Below are 19161 nucleotides of genomic sequence, written 5' to 3'. Positions count from 1 at the left end.
TGGAGGCATTTTACCCCTCTTGTTAGGTCCCTTACTGAAAGGAGTCTTGGGAACCATGTTGGAAGGACTGGTGGGAGCAAGATAAAAAGGCCATCGGAAGTCCCCAGATCTCAGAATTGACCCCTGACAACCCCATGGAAGGATGAAAACTAGCTTTAGTGCCTTACAAACGATGGATGGAATACCATCGTTGGCAAGAACAACGCACCCCGCATTTACCTCCCAATCCCCATTTGAGCGAGATGTCCCAGTTGCAACACGAATTGCAGTCCTTGATGGATATACAAGATTTGTCCGAAACAGAAAAATCGCAAAAGTACGGTCAACTCTTGCAACGACTGCAACTCTTTCACCAGAAAGCTTTAGACGAAACAGCTCTACCCACTCTAAAAGATTTTAAGACCTTGATGAAAAGTCCAGCACCATCACCAGTACCAGTACCAGTACCACCACTACCAGTGACCAAGACAGACAAAGGAGAAGAAGAAGAAGAAGGGTTTCAAACTGCACCAGAAAAAGTACGCAAGTTAACAACACCACCTACCTCCAGAATTGGATGGATTAAAAAGATGATGTCCACCCCTTCTTCATCACAAGAGAAAAAGAAAGTGAAGACAGAAGTGAAAACAGAAGTGAAACAAGAACCGATATCCCCCACTCAGACATCCTCCTCTTCATCACCTATTGCCGGTCGCACACGCAAAGCATTGCAATCCAAGAAAGTACCCCAAGAGAAAAAGAGTAGCATCCTCCAAGAGTGGGTGTCTTATTAACACACAAACACAAAAAAAATGGAAAAAGTCTTAGCCAGCATTTACTACGATCCCTCTCATCCTGCAGGTTACGCAGGAGTTCAAAAATTGTATCGTGCTGCCAAAACTCGATTGAAAAGTCTCCGTTTACCTCAAGTGCAACGATGGTTACAAGAACAAGCTACCTACACTTTTCACAAACCCATTCGACGCAAGTTTGCCAGAAGCCGCACCCGAGTGGAAGGCATCGATCATCAATGGCAAGCCGATATAGCCGATGTCTCTCATTTGGCCAGCTACAATCGTGGCTACAAATATTTGTTTTGTGTCATCGACGTCTTTTCCAAATTTGCCTGGGTCGTGCCCTTGACTTCCAAATCGAGCAGCGAGTTAGTGCGAGCCCTGCAACGAGTGTTGAAACAAAGTGGTCGTCACCCTCTTCGATGGCAAACGGACAAAGGTACCGAATTTCTGAACCAAGCTTTCCAAAAAGAATTAAAGAAACGTGACATTCATTTTTTTACCACCGAGAATCCTGAAACCAAAGCCAGCATCGTGGAACGTTTTCAACGCCTTTGAAAGAACGCATGTGGAAATATTTTACGCATCACCACACTCTGAAGTACATCGACATCTTACCGCACCTGGTGCAAGCGAACAACCAATCTTACCATCGAAGCATCGGACGTGCCCCGCAAGAAGTGACTCCCGACAACGAAGTGTTTGTGTTTGAGCGCCTGTTTGGTACGTCCCCGACGAGGGCTTTCCCCAAGAAAAGTGGAGAGTTGACCGTAGCAGATTCGGTGCGCATTGGCAAAACCAAACGCACTTTCGACAAAGGTTACTTACCTAACTGGACGACCGAATTGTTTCGTGTCACTGGACGAGTGTATGGCCGTCGTCCTGCCGTCTATAAATTGGAAGACATGAACGGAGAGGTGCTCAAAAGAACGTTTTATTTGCCCGAGTTACAACGTGTCACCAAAAAAGAAGACGACGTGTACGACATCGAACGCATTCTCGAACGCAGAACCCGTAAAGTAGGCAAACGACGTGTCAAAGAAGTCAAAGTACGTTGGAAAGGATATCCACCCAGTTTTGATTCTTGGATCGACGCTTCGCAAGTCATCGACTATAAAAAGAAGTGACCATCATGCCCTTTCACACAGACGCACCTACGTCGACCACTCCTTCACCCAGTTCTTCTCTGCAAGATTTACAAAAGCAACCCTTGTGGGTGTGGTGTGGAGAACGTGTGCCTAAAACGCAAATCGTCTTTTTCTGCCAAATCTTCGTGGTGTATTGTGTCATCGGGGCAGCCATTGCCAATTTGAGTTTGCAACAAGGAGACAAACAATTGTGGACCATTTTATTGAGCAGTTGCATTGGTTACCTGCTTCCTAACCCCTCCCTGAAAGTCTCTTCGAACGGGAACCACGGGAACCTTGTGTCCAGTGCCAGTGCCAGTCACCACTCAAACAACAACCACAACCAGAACCCCATTTTGGGCGGAGACACGCCTCTGACGTCCAGTAACCCCTCGGACAGCCACAGAACTCTGGAATTATGAGTCACCAAAACCAATTTTACTTAACCTTACCCAGTGACAGTTCCATGGAGGTGTTTCCCAAGAACACGTTGTGCTGTTACACGGCCAAATTACCTCAGACCATCCCCTTAGATCACGAAGCCCATTGGGAAGTGGCTTTAGCAGAAATCATTCACCCGACCCAAGTCCTCAATGTCCTTCCCAATCAAAATTTTTTTGATGTAGAAGTTCATGACGAACAATTGCAACAGTACTTGGATACCTATGGCCAATATGACAAGAAAACCCCTGGCACAAAAAATCAAAAGTACACCACCTATCACTTGTTCATTCCTCCAGGCTATTATTTTAGTGGTCAACATTTGGTGAGCACCATAACCTCCAGATTTAATGTCGTGTTTCTGAAAGCTTTGGAGAGTGTCAAAAAAAGTATCACCATGGAATACCACAAAGCAGCTCGTCGCTTCTTGATGAAATTTGACGGGAGTAAAATCCTGTCCATTTTATTTTGTCCTGAATTGTTTGACATGTTGGGCGGAGACATGGACATGAGAATGGCCATGCTCAAGAAAACGAATTACCAATCGTTTACGACAACGAGTCTTTTAGCAAGTTATTTCGTGCCCCGGTAGAACTGAACCAAGGACTGAATTTGATGTTTGTGTACTCCGATGTGGTGGAGTACAACGTGGTGGGACACACCTCCGCACCGTTACTGCGTGTCATTCCTTTCAAAGTGGATTCTGCCACGGTCACTGACGAGGAAGGTGGAAACACTTATCACGTTCACCGCGAATTTGTCCATCCTCACTATTTGCCTGTCAGCAAGTCGTATTTGGACACGGTCAACATTGCTATAAAAGGAGATTTGGGACAAAATATTCCATTCACCAAAGGAAAAGTCACGGTGAAACTCCATTTTCGAAAACGGTTCTCTCACGACTCGTAAGTCATGTATCCAGTGTACCGAGGGTTGCTCGACAGCGAGGACACGGTTTAGGAGATATGTTAAAATCGGCCTTTCGTTCGGTGGCCCCGGTGTTGAAACCGATGGTGACACGCGGATTGCACGCCTTGAAAGATGCGGCACTGACGCAAGGCAAAGAATTTCTCCAAAATGTCATCATCGACAAACAAAACCCTAAAGAAGCCTTCATGAGGGCAGGCAAAAATGTCTTGCTGCAAACGGGCAAAGACCTTTTGTACCGACGCGAAACACCTATAAATGCCCTGCACGCTACCGCGTCAAGCATTCAGCAAGGACAAGGCAGAAAGAGACGACGAAGAAAACACCCTTTCACCAGACTTCACACGTCTAAAGCTAGAAAGACAAAGAAAAGAAGAACCGTTCGAGACTTAGACGTTTTCGATTATTGAGACACAGAACAAAATGATGCACCGAGAGTCTTGTGCTTGTTCCAAGTCGGAACTGGATCTCTTTGCCATGCACCCTACCATGATGACGATGCAAGAATCCCAATGGGTGGAATTTCATCCCGTCTCCTCTTTGACGGATTCCGCTCCCATCGAGTTTGAAATCAAAGGACAACCCGAAGATTACATCGATCTGAATAGCAGTTACCTGTATTTGAAAGTGAAAGTGATCAAAACGGACAACACCAATCCAGGAGGCGATGCTAGAGTAGCTCCTGTCAACAATTTCATGCATTCCTTGTTCAGCGAAGTGGACTTGTACTTGAATAACAAACTGGTCAGCAGCAGCATGGATACTTACCCATATCGTGCCTACTTGGAAAATCTCTTGACGTACGGAAAAGAAGCCAAGAATACTCATCTGGATGCTTGCGTGGTATGGAAACCTGACACGGCAGGTGTAGGCACGTTTAGCGACACAGTCCTGACAGAAGATGACAATCCTCACAATGTGGGGTTTAACGACCGTCGTAAGAAAATTCTGCACGGGCGAAGTTTAGAACTGATGGATCGTTTGCATTTGGACATGTGGTTACAAGAAAAGTATTTGCTGAACGGGGTGGATATCCGTCTGAGACTGAATCGTAGCAGTGCCGCTTTCCATTTGATGGCCCATGCCAACGAATACAAAACTATCATTCAAGAAGCCCGACTTTACGTGCGTCGTGTGGAAGTGTTACCTAAAGTGGGAAACGACGTCAGTCAGACGTTGAGCAGAACGACCGCCAAGTATCCCATACGACGCGTAGAAGTGAAAACATTCACCATTCCCGCTGGACAGCGATCTATGATCGAAGATCATCTGTTCCAAGGACAGTTACCCAAGCGTTTGATTGTTGGTATCGTCAGGAATTCAGCCTTCAACGGAACCCACGATCAAAATCCTTTTGAGTTTCAACATTACAATGTGTCCAAGATCGAAGTCAGTCGCGACGGCAAGACCTTGTGTACCCGACCCTTTGAGCCCAACTTTGGTGTCGCAAAGAATTATTTGAGATCGTACTTGTCCCTGTACGAAGCCACGGGACAGTTAGGAACCAACACCAGTCACGGTATTTCGTACGACGATTATGCAGGAGGCTATGCTTTGTGGGGTTTTGATTTCACTCCAGACCAAGGCAGCGACGAGGGACATTTCCACCCTATAAAATCGGGCCAGATTCGTGTGGAACTTCAGTTTGCAAATCCATCTCCAGATCACACTGTGAACGTCCTCCTGTATGCAGAATTCGACAATACCATAGAAATCAACAGTTTGAGAGAAGTCATTTTAGACTATTAGAAGCCATGGAAGACTGTTATCCCTCTTTGCCTAGTGGAGAAACTTTAGACATGAAATGTGAGGAGACCGTGGAAGGAGAATCCCAAGACAAAGACGAAAAGGACATCATGATCAAGTCGAGATGTCCAGAACAAGAACAGCAATTGGTCTCCTACTGTGCTACATACCTGGCAGACACAGTTACGATATGGATGAAGCATGATTACTATGAATGTCAAAACATCAGTCAAGAAGAAAATTTCAACGAATATCTGGACGAAGCTTGGAGTCTGTTTAAAAAAGACGTGTTACGTTGGTGGTATAAAGACTTGCGTGAACATTTCTGTCCTCCATTAACGACTCAAGAAATCCATTACATCAAAGCCCTCTTTAACAAATTCAAAGAGAAAGTCGAGATCGAAATTGATCACTTATTATCAGCAAAAGAACATTTAGTGACTTATTTTGATCATGATTTTTCTAGAAACGATGAGAAAGTAAATCGTTGATTTTGTGACTAGTATGCTTATTTTGTTGTCTTCAGCTAGGAAACGTAGTGTCCATCCATGACTCAATGACTTGCAACAGTGGAAATCACAATTTCATTCACAACGTTGCCAACCCTGTTTAAAGTAGAGTGTAAATTGAAAAAAATGTTTGTCATTTGAAAAAAATGTTTGATGTTATATTGTTGGATTATTGTTAAAATATGTTAGAGTTGTTGATTAATGTTAAGTGATTTTGAATAAAAAATGTTGTGTTTTGAAAAAAAAATGCCTTTGTGGTTTGTTTGGCTATAAGAATGTTGATTTATGCTCTTTGACTTCTTACTATCCCTCTCATGACACTCATTGAACGTTGCGGCTCGAAAACCGTAGAGGGATGTTTTCCTTCACGTCCGCGCTTTGACTTTAAGAACCGGGTTGTTTCCAGTCTAACCATCCATTGTCGACTCATCCTCCTACGAAGATGTGCTCCAAACTAGCTAAGCTAAATGAAGCCTACGTGAATTTGCATAGGGTCAGACACAGTCTGATACCGAAGCCAGAAGAGATAGAGAATGTGAGAATGTTAAAAGTTACTGAAGACCTGATAGAAGAGCTCTTCAGAGAAGAAGTGAACAGGGAGAAAGAAGAATGGACAGAGAAGTACAGACTTCAGAGACAGCAGCAGCAACAGCAACAACAACAGCAACAGCAGCAGCAGCAGCAGCAGCAGCAACCTGAACCTGACAGAGCCTTTGTCGATTGTCGTATCGACACCAAAGAGTTCTTCTCTTTCCGAAGAAGCAGACCTATCGCCAGAAAGTCTATCCTCAGAGGACATCGCATTCTTAGAAACTAAAAGATTGCCATAGCAAACAAAAAAACAAAAAAAAACAGCCCTTTTCAGGGCTACCCAATACTCTAGAAAAGAAATAACCATCAATTTGCCAATGTGTGTAGGTAGAGTAGTGTGAATATAAACACTGACTCTTCTTTTAATAGTGCGAGTGTATGTGTTTGTGTGTTTGTGTTTGTAACATCTCACGTACGTTGGTGTGGATAGTTGATTAAGATCATGTTTTTTTTTTTTTGCTGTTTGAGGTGTGGGGAGAGTAGATTTGGGGGGTTTGATTGGATTGCTTTGCGTATGTGAATAGTATATTGAAGTGATTAATGAAAAAAATTTTTAGAATAGGAATGGGTAGTATAAAAAAGTGAGTGAGTGTTTCTTTTAGGTCCGCGCGTTGTTTGGTCATGATCTAGGTAAGATCAATTTTATGTTTTTAGGGGGATGTTTTCCTTCACGTCCGCACTTTTAGTATAAATTGAAACTCGATCGGCAGTCCAGCTACCCTTGTTGATTGATCAACACCAGAATGAACACCAGACTAGCGAAACTGTTGGAACTTCATGTGCATCTGGATTATGCCAGGCGCCTGTTGAACGAACTGGCCGCGGAAGCCACTGTGGAAGAGGGAAGGATGAAAGAGGAGGAGAGAAGAAACAAAGAAGAGGAGGAGAGAAGATGCAAAGAAGAGGAGGAGGAGAGAAGAAACAAAGAAGAGGAGGAAAAGGAGAGAAGAAATTTCAGAATCCCAGAGACAGAAAATTGGGATTCTGAAGCTATTTATCCTCCCTCTGCTCTCTCCCCAAAAAAAGTAAAAAGCAACTGGAGAACAAGATGTGTATGTGGCGCCAGGCATTGAAGGTGCCATCATTAACCAGGTGTCCATGAAGTTCCAAAAACCAGCCCTTTTCAGGGCTACCCACTACTCTAGAAAAGAAATAACCATCAATTTGCCAATGTGTGTAGGTAGAGTAGTGTGAATATAAACACTGACTCTTTTTTCATAGTGCGAGTGTATGTGTTTGTGTGTTTGTGTTTGTAACCGCTCACGTAAGTTTGTGTGAATAGTAGATAATTGGTTTGTTTATTGTTTCTTAGCGTATGTGGAGAGTATAGTTTGGGTTTTGTAACCGCTCACGTACGATTGTGAGGATAGTAGATTATGGATTTTGTTTATTGTTTCTTAGCGTATGTGGAGAGTATAGTTTGGGTTTTGTAACCGCTCACGTACGATTGTGTGGATAGTAGATTATGGATTTTGTTTTAATGATTTGCGTGTGTAAATAGTAGATTTGGGGTTTGTTTATTGTTTCTTAGCGTATGTGGAGAGTATAGTTTGGGTTTTGTAACCGCTCACGTACAATTGTGTGAATAGTAGATTATGGATTTTGTTTTAATGATTTGCGTGTGTAAATAGTAGATTTGGGGTTTGTTTATTGTTGCTTCACTTATGTGGATAGTATATTATATGAAATGAAAAAACTAGGGGATGTTTTCCTTCACGTCCGCGCGTTGTTTGGTCATGATCTAGGTAAGATCAATTTTATGTTTTTAGGGGATGTTTTCCTTCACGTCCGTACTTTAACTATAAGAACCCACAAGGTTTGATGTTCGAACAATTCTACGGAATAATAAAAACGAAGATGGTGGTTGCAAGTGAGTTGTTCAACAATTTGGTACATATATACAATTGGATAATGGATGGTATCTATGTAGTGGAGAGACTAGAAAAAGAATGGAAGATAGCAGAGTATCTGGACTATGCTAAATGCCTAAACGTAGCAAAAGAAGTGATAGGAGAAATGATAGAAGAGGAGGAAAAGAGATTGAGAGGTATGATAAATCCCACCTATGTCAGAGTGGGAAGCCTAAAGGAAGAACTTGACAATGCAAGCAAAGTCAGGTGCTTTCTTGAAAATATGTCACATGGGACAGAGTGCTCTTTTGTGGAGAGAGGTCAGGAAAGACTGAGAAAAGGAGAGGAGTTGATGAGAAAAGTGATGGAGGTAGAGGTAAAGAAGATTAAAGAGAGATGGAATAAAGAAAGAAAAGATCAGGAAAACAAAAAGAAACAGGCTGATTTTGAAAGGCTAAATCAGAATTGGATCAAAGTCCAGGAAAAGTTTAGAGCCTTGGGCCACCAGACTGGATGCCAGAGGAGAAAAAGAAGAAGAAAGGAATAATGGAAAAAGTGAGGACTTGGTGGAAGAAGTGGAGGAGTTAGAAGAAGAAGAAGAAGAAACCCAAAGGCCCTTTTCAGGGCCACCCACATTTCTCGAAAAGAGACAGCCTTTCGATTGCCTACCCCTTTTTTAATTTTTTTTTTTAAAAATCCCATGTTCAATTCCCCTTGTCCCTAAAGTAGTTTTTTTTTTCTAACATGTTCAATTCCCCTTGTCCCTAGATAGACCCAAACTCTATTCCCCATGTTCAATTGCCTTTGTCCCTAGAATCGATATTTTTTTCCATTGTTCGAATGCCTTTGTCGCTAAAATGGATATTTCCTTTTTTTCCTTTCTCCAGTGTTAAATTCCATTGTCGCTAATCTTACCCAGGGTTTTTGCCCATGTTAAATTTCCATTGTCGCTAATCTTACCCAGGGTGGTTAATGTTAAATTTCCATTGTCGCTAATCTTACCCAGGGGGTGTTTTTAATGCTAATTCCCATTGTCGCTAATCTCACCCCATTCACTACTTGTATGCGGTATTCCAAACTAAATACACAAGAGCAGATTCATCGTTACACAACAACATTAATACGCACATAACTCCACCCAGATAAATTTGAATTTAGTGGAGAACATCCATATAAGTGCGAAGTGTGTATTTTTTTGTTGGGGGGGGGGGGCATTCTTATTGCCAGCTAAAGAAGACAGTTTATACATTGTCACTTGCATATTATTTGTAGGAACCCAGCAATTCTATGAAATATGGCGTCTATCGCCCTCCTAAATCCGAAACATTGTATAAAAAAATGTTAACACGGATTGTGGCAAAGCAGCTGTGTTGAAAGTTTTTAAGTATTTTTATTTTACTTTTTTTGTATATCTTAGAATTCATCCACATTATCAACGTTGGCATCTCTACTTTCAAATGGCTCAAACATTTGGTTTACTTCATCCACATACAAATAAAAAATAATCAAAAGTGCTGGCGTTTGCGTCCATTGTTTGTTTACAAATAGAAAGTAGTTTCTTTATTCATGTGAGTCCAATATGAATTACAAGCGAATTCAATATCGTAAAATACTACACGATTCTGACAATGTAGAGATAACGGAGAAAAAAGAGCATATAATAAAAAGAGATAGAGTAATGTGCTTTGTATAATAATAATAATAATAACACTACTACAACCACTGATGATGATGATGATAATAATAATAATAATAATAATAATAATTATTATTATTATTATTATTATTATTATTATTATTATTATTATATTTCTTGTCTAATGGGTCCCAAATTGTATGTTTCGCTACAGGATAATATAATAATAACAATTGTTTATTGGTAACATCCGCCATGTTCGTCCTGAGTTCTGGAAGAGTCCATTTTCAAGCACCGATCCTTGTCGGAATCATTGTGTACCGCTTGTTAAAATAGTTTGCATCGTCTTTAATTATCATTCTGTTTAGATTTAATATGTCCGTGTCAGCAAAGATGGGGAAACAAATCCAAAGACAAATGACCTAAAAGTAATGTACTCATTAATTGAATATAAAGAAATACAGAGTAATATACTTTAAAGAAGAGGAAGAAGAAGAAAAGAAGAAGATGATGATAATGAAGAAAGACAAGAAGAAGAAGAAAAAGAAGTAGAAGAATTGTAAAACAAATGTTCTCTATGAATGATATTATGTACAATGTTCAATGTATTTTATGATGTCCGCCATCATCGTTTTGGAGGCACTTTATGTATTGAAGGCACCTCAGATTTTCACTATGCGGTGTATACAACCATTATTGAACACCAATAAACCGTTGATAGAACTACATTTTACGTAGAATAAGTTTTGGTTAACAATACAATAATGCGGTTCCCGTGTCATGCAAGAAAAACGCATCCGGATAGTGCATGTCCTAATTTTCAAGCACCTATAATTCAATTGGAGGCCAATATTTCCTGTATTGTTCACTCGTCTGACTCAATGATTTAGTGTATGGTCACACATTTGTAATTAAGCGTGTAACAGTATAAATAGCATTCAAATATTTGTCTTGAATCTCAGTATTTTAACGTCATCTAATATTTATTGTGTCTTAAATACCAGTTACCAGTTTGTGTTCTTTTGGCGGAGTGTTACAAGGTGTCGTGCAATCGATTGATATAAATACCGGTGACATGCGCACCAGTCAGTTTTCCTTGAACCGGCATTAGGTTCGTATGGAACTGCAATAAATACTCGGCATCCAGCGGTGTTAGGAAATGTCACCATTCTCTAAATAGACATTATTTGAAAGTAATCATATCAGCAAATACACACTCATTTCTGCAATATAAATATTTAATAAATTTCGGTACTAAAGAAAATTAAAGCCAAAGAAATAGCATAGAGTACTTTTACGTAGGGATAGAGTGCCTCCATAAAGCTATTTCTGTACATTTGTATGACTTTATATTTCTATCGTAAGGGAAATGGTCATCGTTTAGCATGTTAATTCTTTTTATTTGAATCCGTTTCTTATTGGGATTTTAATGTTACCTTATTGGGATTATAATGTTACCTTATTGTGATTTTAATGTTACCCCACTGTATATTCTTAAATCGTAATAATAAATTCTATTTTGATAAATATTTGTATTTTATATTTATTATTGAGACTGTTGGTTAAAATAAAAGTACATTTGGCTATATTCATTTATTTATTGAATAGCAAGAGAATATGTACATTTTACTATATTAAATTATTTATTGACATTTGAAGGGATCTCGTCTGTTATCAGAAGTAGTATACTGGGATACCCTAGTGACAATGGGACTTTTTTTTTAAACTAGGGGGTTTGTACCCGGCGACAAGGGGAATTTAACATGGATGGGACTATAGAGTGACAAAAAAGAATGGGAATGTCTAGCGACAAGGGTATGGGACTGTCTAGCGACAAGGGAAATTTAACATGGGAATAGGGATTGTTTAAGGACAAGGGGGATTACCATTCATAGAGGGACAGAGATAACATAGACTACAGACAAACATAAACTACTATACAACAGACTAAAACAAAATTGAGGCATCCAAGAGCCTTTCTTTAGTCACTGCCCTCACAGCAGCAAGATTCCTGGAAGAAGATTGTCATCGCCATGCCACAGTGATGGCTCACAATGTCTCGGGATACGATGGACAGTTTCTTTTGAGATACTATATGTAACAAGGCACCGAACGTCCTAAAGTCACTCTGAATAGAGCCAAAATCATTTTCATGCAAGTGGGTCAAGTGCAGTTTAAAGATTCAATGAGTTACTTGGCCAGGCCTTTGAGTCGAATGCCTAAATCGTTTGGAATGACAGAAATTGCTAAAGGTTATTTTCTTCACTTTTTCAATACCGAAGCCAATCAACACTCCTTTCTACCCCATTTGCCTGATGCTCATGACTACGACCCAGACAACATGCGTACCGAGCAACGAGAAGCTTTCTACGGTTTGTACCAGGCTCACTCCTCGGACCTCTTAAACTTTCAGGAATAACGTTAAAGTATTCTGGTTCCAACGTGGACATTTTACGACGTTGCTGTGGAAAATTTCGAGAATTGTTCATGGAACACGGAGGGGTAGATCCTTTGAAAGAAGCCAACACCATTGCCAAAACGCGTTCCTTGCCGTACCACCAACGATTCATGCCCAAAAACATTCTCGCTGTCATCAGTCCTCAAACAAAGAACTTTGTCAAACGTCAGTACTTGGTAAAAGCCCTACGCTGGTTACATTACTTGTGTGACAAGGAAGACAAACGGATTGAGCACGCCCGCAAAGGAGGAGGCGAAAAGACCATCGGAACTTTTTTGGTGGATGGCTATGACTTAGTAAACCCCAAGATTGTGTAAGAGTGTAACGGACGCTTATTTCACGATTGCCCCATCTGCTACCCTGAACATGACACTAAAAATCAGTTTTTGCAACGGACCATGGAAGACTTGTACAAGGCCACTTGTCAGCGACGCTAGAAGTTAGAACAGCAAGGATACCAAGTGGTACAAATGTGGGAACACGAGTACGATCACCGTTTGAAAACCGATCCCGAGCTTAAACGCATCGTGGAAAGTTATACGTTGATGGACCCACTGAACCCGCGGGATAGTTTGTACGGAGGACGGACGAATGCCACCTGTTTGCTGTACCAAGCCGACGAAGGGAAAGGAAAACAAATCAAATACTTGAATGTGTGTTCGCTGTATCGTTACGTGTGCAAATATTGTCGCTTTCCGCAGGTCACTCGCAATTGCTGACAGAACACATCCACCTGGACAACATTCGACAATACAAAGGCTTTATCAAGTGCAAAGTCTTGCCTCCCAAGAACTTGTACCATCCCGTGTAACCTCACCATTTTCAAGGAAAACTGATGTTTCCCTTTTGTCGTACTTGTACCGAAACGTGCAATCTAGACCGGTCTTGTCAACACACCCAGGAAGAACGCTCCTTGATGGGAACGTGGGTCAGCGTGGAATTGTTCAAAGCTCTGACCCTGGGATACCAACTGTTAGAAGTGTACGAAAATTACCACTTTCCCAAGACACAAACATACCACAAGGGCGATGAGACTCAAAACGATATTTTCGCAGACTACGTGGACTCATTTTTTAAACTGAAACAAGAAGGTATCAGCTATCGTTCCTGGTGCAAAACCCTCGAAGACCAAAATAAATTCAAACAGAGTTACTAGGAGCAGGAAGGCATCACTTTAGCCCACATCAATAAAAACGAAGGAAGGCGATCGTATGCCAAAGTGATGTTAAATTTCTTGTGAGGCAAAATAGTACAACGACCGTGTTTACCTAAGATGGAGTATTTGACAGAAACTTCCCACTACTTCCAGATGATTCACGACAAAGCCAAATACGTGAAACACGTGGACGTCGTTCGTGTGGATTTGATCTTAATCAATTACGAAGAAGATCTGAACTTTGTACAAGCTGATGAATTTGGAAATGTCATCATTGCGGCTTACGTGACAGCCCATGCTTGCTTAAAATTGGACGAAGCTTTAGAAACGTTAGGTGAATGCTTCCTGTACTTTGACATGGAGAGTTCCATCTACATCGATCGCCCGGGTCAACGTCACTCTGGCATAGAAAGAGATCGTTTAGGAGCCTGGACAGACGAACACTCCGACAAGAAGGTTTGAAGTTTCGCTAGTGGCGGTCCGAACAATTACTGCTACGAATACCAGGACCAACAAGAAGAGGAGAAGCGCACGCTCAGTGTAAAGTGAAAGGATTGCCTCTCAATTGTCGTATCAGCCGAGTGGTGAATTATGGGGTGTTGAAAGAAGACTTGCAGTCTGGACAGGATGGAAACTTTAGAGTGACTACCTACGAACCACATACGATTGTACGTTTACCCACTCACCAAATCGTCAGTCGGCCTTTGGAAAAAGTGTATGAAATCGTGTGCCAGAAGCGACTTCCCAACCCCTTCACTTTACCGTACGGACATGTCGGTATAAGAAAAATGGTTCCAAGACGATGGCCACCAAAAAGAAGGAGTGAGAGACCCATTGAGATCTCCAATTTCAAACCATTCCATTTTCCGGTCTTCTTGCCTGACTATTGTGATTGTTCCCGTCGATTAGAAATTTTTCAAAAATGACCCACGGATAGGGAAGGATTACCTACTTCGAATGTTTTTAGTTAGAACAGCATTTGTCTACCTGGGACATGAGACTGGATTGGGATACGAAGTACAGTGTTTCAGATGTGGCCTGAAGTTGCGAATGGATCAATGTATGTATAAAGATTCAGCTATTCTGGAACATACTCGATGGTCTCCGCACTGTCCTAACCTTTCTATGACCTTTCCCGCTGGGTACACTTATGACGGTACCTTAGAGAAGGTAGCACCGTTTTCCAGGAAGACAAAAAAGAAGACTTCCAAAACTAGACATAAAAAAGGAAAGATGTACAAGCCTGAGACTGCATTATGGCTAGTATTAAAAGGGACAACGTCCAAGATCTATAGTTCATTGTCACTACCAAGACCAAGCGAGAAAGATACATCCTTTTAAACAGACATCATTCAAGTTCGGTAATTCTCAAGTGGAGTGCGATGCTGTGCCTTGCGATGAGAGCGATACAATAAAGCATCATGAGATCTTTGTTATAACTACTACTACTACCACTACACCTACCATGCAAAGTGATGCTGTACGTGTCAAACCTAACAGACGCGAAAGTGATGCCACTCGTTATCGTGAAGTCTTTACTGGTTTTCATTGTGGATGTCAACCTTCACGTGAGGTCAACGGTCTGCCACCATACGGATCTCACCCAAAACTGAGCACACTCCTGTCGATTTCACCCTGCCCTCGTTCCCTGTGCGTTTGCCTGAATACTGCAACTTTGAAAGTCGATTCCAAACCTTCCAAGGAAAATGGCCTAAATATCTGAGAGGAACTACCCCCGAAGAATTAGCCAGAGCCGGATTTTTCAACTTGGGCGAAGGGGATAACGTCAAGTGCTTCATTTGCGGTGTGCCACTTCACCAGTGGGAACAGAAAGATTCGGCATACATGGAACATGCTCGATATTCTCCGAATTGTCACTACCTACCTTTAATGGGACCAAGTTATTGAAGTGACAAACCATATCGTTTAAGAAACCAGACTGGCTAGGAATCAAACGTTGGACACCAGAACAATAATATTCAATCATTACCAATCAGACTACTAGAGAAGATCTACAAGGAAGTTTGGCAGGGACTTGCCAGAGCAAAATCTCAATGGGTGACTGGAACTTTTGTGTCGAGAAATTCACAAGAGGAAAGTGAAACAAGTTAACAAAAGGATCAGATTTCTCTGTATCAAGTGTGCGTTCACCCTATTATTCCGCTTTAGACCGTTACAACAGATTTTATTGACATTCTTGACTGACACCCTGAATTGCAGTGGTCAGAAATTATTCATTATATTCATTAGTTTCGCTCTAGGAGAAGATTTTAAATAAAATAATACTGACTGAATAATCATTGATACTCTACAAGAGAACATTCGTGGTTTGGCTGTGGAGTTGAGAGAACGCTTTTACCGAGAGCGGGTTAAAATACAAGTGAAACGCAAAAAACAACTGCATCCGTTACGTCACCGATGTTTAAACCACTGGTACCTGAATGGTATAAAAGGACTGATTCATATGAAACTGTTCTAGCGGTCAGACATTGTATAACTGGACGAGGACCAGAAGACTTTGCTGTCTACTCATCCTACTTGTTACATGTTGGTCATACTAAAACGAATTCCAGAGGAAGAGTTAGAGGATTACCAAAAACTTTTACGTTATCGAATTATGTTTTTAGAGGAACATTCTATGCGATGTGTAGTGTGTGAACTAGTGACTAAACAATTTATATTCGTCACTGGAGCATCTCTGAGCATATGATCATCTCTGTGCAGAAAGTACGCTCATTAACTCCGAAAAAAGAGAGAATAAAACGGGTTACCATGCCACAATTTTATAAGAAGTGATACAACAGATTCCGTTGAAGGAAATCAATGAGACTATTAAAATAGTGGAAGATTACCAACACTTATTACGAGAAATGTGTCCATTGAATTTGGGTCGACGTGTGATGTGTGTCTTAGTGACTTGTTTTCTGGTTTTTTGTTTACCTGCTGATTCCTTGTGGACTCTTTACGATCAGTACTTGTCACCAAATAAAACATGAAAGTGGTCCTTTTAAATGTCCACGAGAGACTCATTTTGTTAAAAGCCTTGCGTTTTCATCTGGATACTTTTCGACCTCTACGGGAAAAAAAGATTCGTCAACTTTTTGGTACTGAAGATGTGTATGATGATGATGATGATGATGTTTGTGTGTGTATCTTGTGACCTACACGCTCACTAGACAGATGTACGCGACTGGAAAAATTGGGGTTTTGAGGCTTGGACCAAACGAAGTTGCCCATGATGCTCAAGAGTTGTGATCCTCTATTCAAACTTCCAAGGAAAAAGTCACTTTTAAACCTGTGTTAGTGACAGTACCAGAAGAACCCGTCACCGAGGCCAATTGGTCCCTTCAGGACAGGACTGTCATGGACATTCCTAAAAGACCATTCAGGGAGGACACTTGTGTGACATTACCCCATGCAGAGCCTGTAAGAACATTACACACTGTCCCTATGACATCTTGGTTACCAAAAACATGTTGTACAGTGACTTGTTTATATTCCACTTAGATCGTTTTGATGAGTATTTTATCGTTGTACTTAACCATTTGGCCTTTATGTATTTTTGTCTTTCGTGTTGTTCCATTTTAACTTGCAATAAATGTGTCCTGAAAAAAGTATAAAAAAAACTCGTCTGTCTTTATGTCAAAAGTGATATTCCTTGCACTATGTATATCTCTGCTGTCTCTGCTCCCTCTTCCTCCACTTTCAATGTCATCAACGAACACATAGATCGTGCCAGTTTCGAGGCCTTGTATCTTCGCCATCCCTTTAACATAATAATTGCAGGGCCTAGCGGTTCAGGCAAAACCGAACTTGTCAAACATTTGATCGATCGTCCACCTCAATGAATCGCGTGGTGTTACAAAGAGTGGCAATCGGCATACAGCCTCTTGCGAGAAAGTCAAGGCGATTCCATCGTGTTTGTGGAAGGCATTCATAGCGAAGACGACGGAATCGTGTCTGACCCCAGTCAAACCCATCTGGTCATTTTTGATGACATGTTAGGAGAAGACGAGGAAGAAATTAGACTATGGTTTACGCGCAAAGGGCATCATCGTAATGCCAGTGTTTTTTACATTACTCAAAATTTGTTTCAACAAAGTAAAGCCCATCACACCATCAGCCTCAATGTTCATTATGTGGTCTTGTTTAAAAGCCCTATAGATAAATCGCAAGTGCAAGTCTTAGCCAAACAGTTAGGAACACCTTGGTTAACTCATGCATACGACGATGCCACACAAACCCCACACGTCTATTTACTCCTAGATTTGACACCCACTACCCCGTATTATTTGCTATTTTGTACCCATCTGTTTCACCACTGGTGCCAAGACAGAGGGCCTGTCCTGTACACATCTCCGTCGTCGACTTAACGAATACTTTGGAACATATTAAAAATCTCAAAGGACTGCTACTATTGTCCTGTAGGTTTTAATCTCACAACCTAAATTGTTGTTCCAAAGTTGTTGCAATATGCCTGTGTACCTTTTGGGGGAATTTAGTTCTGAAAAGACTATTTTAAAGGAGAGACATAGATCGGAAATGCTGCATGACATGAATAGTAGGAAGATATTAAATGTCTAAAGTGAATTTTACTATTGCCCCATAGACTTGTGTTTCACAGTTATGGCGTTATTCCAATGTATTGTTATGATGCATATATTTCACAATGGAGGTTATTCCATGTTGATGCATGCCATTTTTAAAACTTTAGTCCAAGAAGGACAAAATTAAATGCAGGAGTCCTAAAAGAATAGTTTGAAAGTAGGAAAAACCTTATATGAACATTGAAAACAAATCACAAATATGAATCTTCAAGGGAGCATTGAACTCTATTACTGCAAGGTGCACTCACTGCTAAGGCTAGTGATATCTACACCTCATTGTCAATTCACCAAAGTGGTTACTATGATGTGGTTAAAAAATGCTTCCAAAGGGGTTGTGAGTTAGTCCCTGAAGCTTATCGGCAAAAATTCAGAAACTATATAAAAGAAGCTGGACAAACTCATGTCAAATTTGCTAGAGAAAAAGAGCAATTATTTGATAGACGGTGCTTAGCCAAGAAAGTTGAATGAGAGTATGAAAGTCTCCAACAACTTGTATTAAGATGATAAAAATCTCAAGGAACTGTTGCTATTACCCAGTAGGGTTATATTACACTACTGTTGCTATTACCCAGTAGGGTTATATTACACTACTGTTGCTATTGCCCAGTAGGGTTATATTACAGTGCTATGAGGTTTATTCCAAGTTGTTACATGATGCTTGCATGCCATTTTTGGGAATTTAGCCTTAGAAAAACTGTTCATGTAAACAACACATCATAAATAGTGCTTGCAGGTAGCAACGAGGTTCCAGATAGTAAGACTAAAATGTAACTGAGAAGTTAAATATAAATAATGTAAATGTTTGTATTATCATGTCTGGATGATAAAATGTGACTGACCTGGACTACATAATTGAATTTATATACTTTATATACATCACAGATGAATTCATCCGTGGCAGAACGACTATGGTGCATAAAAACACTAAATAAAGGTGATTACATACTCTGCTGAGATTTCAGGATACAAAATAGTTAAGGTAAAGCATTACAAACTAAATGTGAACTTGTTCTTAATAAATACTTTGAATGGAGCTACAGTAGATTTTGATTTATGTTACCCAGAGAGCCCATGTAAAATAAAAAATGTTGGATTTCACTTCTACCTGTACCAGACATTATATCTGATGCTTGATGCTTTTTTCTACATCTGTATGTGTACCTTATAGTTTCCACTATGACTAAACATCAGATCATATATATAACATTTCAATTCGTTGTCTACAATATCACACCTTCAATTATTATATTACCTAATTGCGATTATAATTCATGGTGTGTAACATTCTCACTGAAATTCGAACAAAGCCCCCTTTTATTTAATAGCAAGAGTTTACTTCA

Source organism: Sinohyriopsis cumingii, chromosome 10 (assembly GCF_028554795.1).
Source record: "Sinohyriopsis cumingii isolate HCF-2022 chromosome 10, ASM2855479v2, whole genome shotgun sequence".
NCBI classification, from domain to species: Eukaryota; Metazoa; Mollusca; class Bivalvia; order Unionida; family Unionidae; genus Sinohyriopsis; species Sinohyriopsis cumingii.
The sequence above is the reverse complement of the archived record's forward strand: the minus strand, read 5'-3'. Positions refer to the sequence as shown.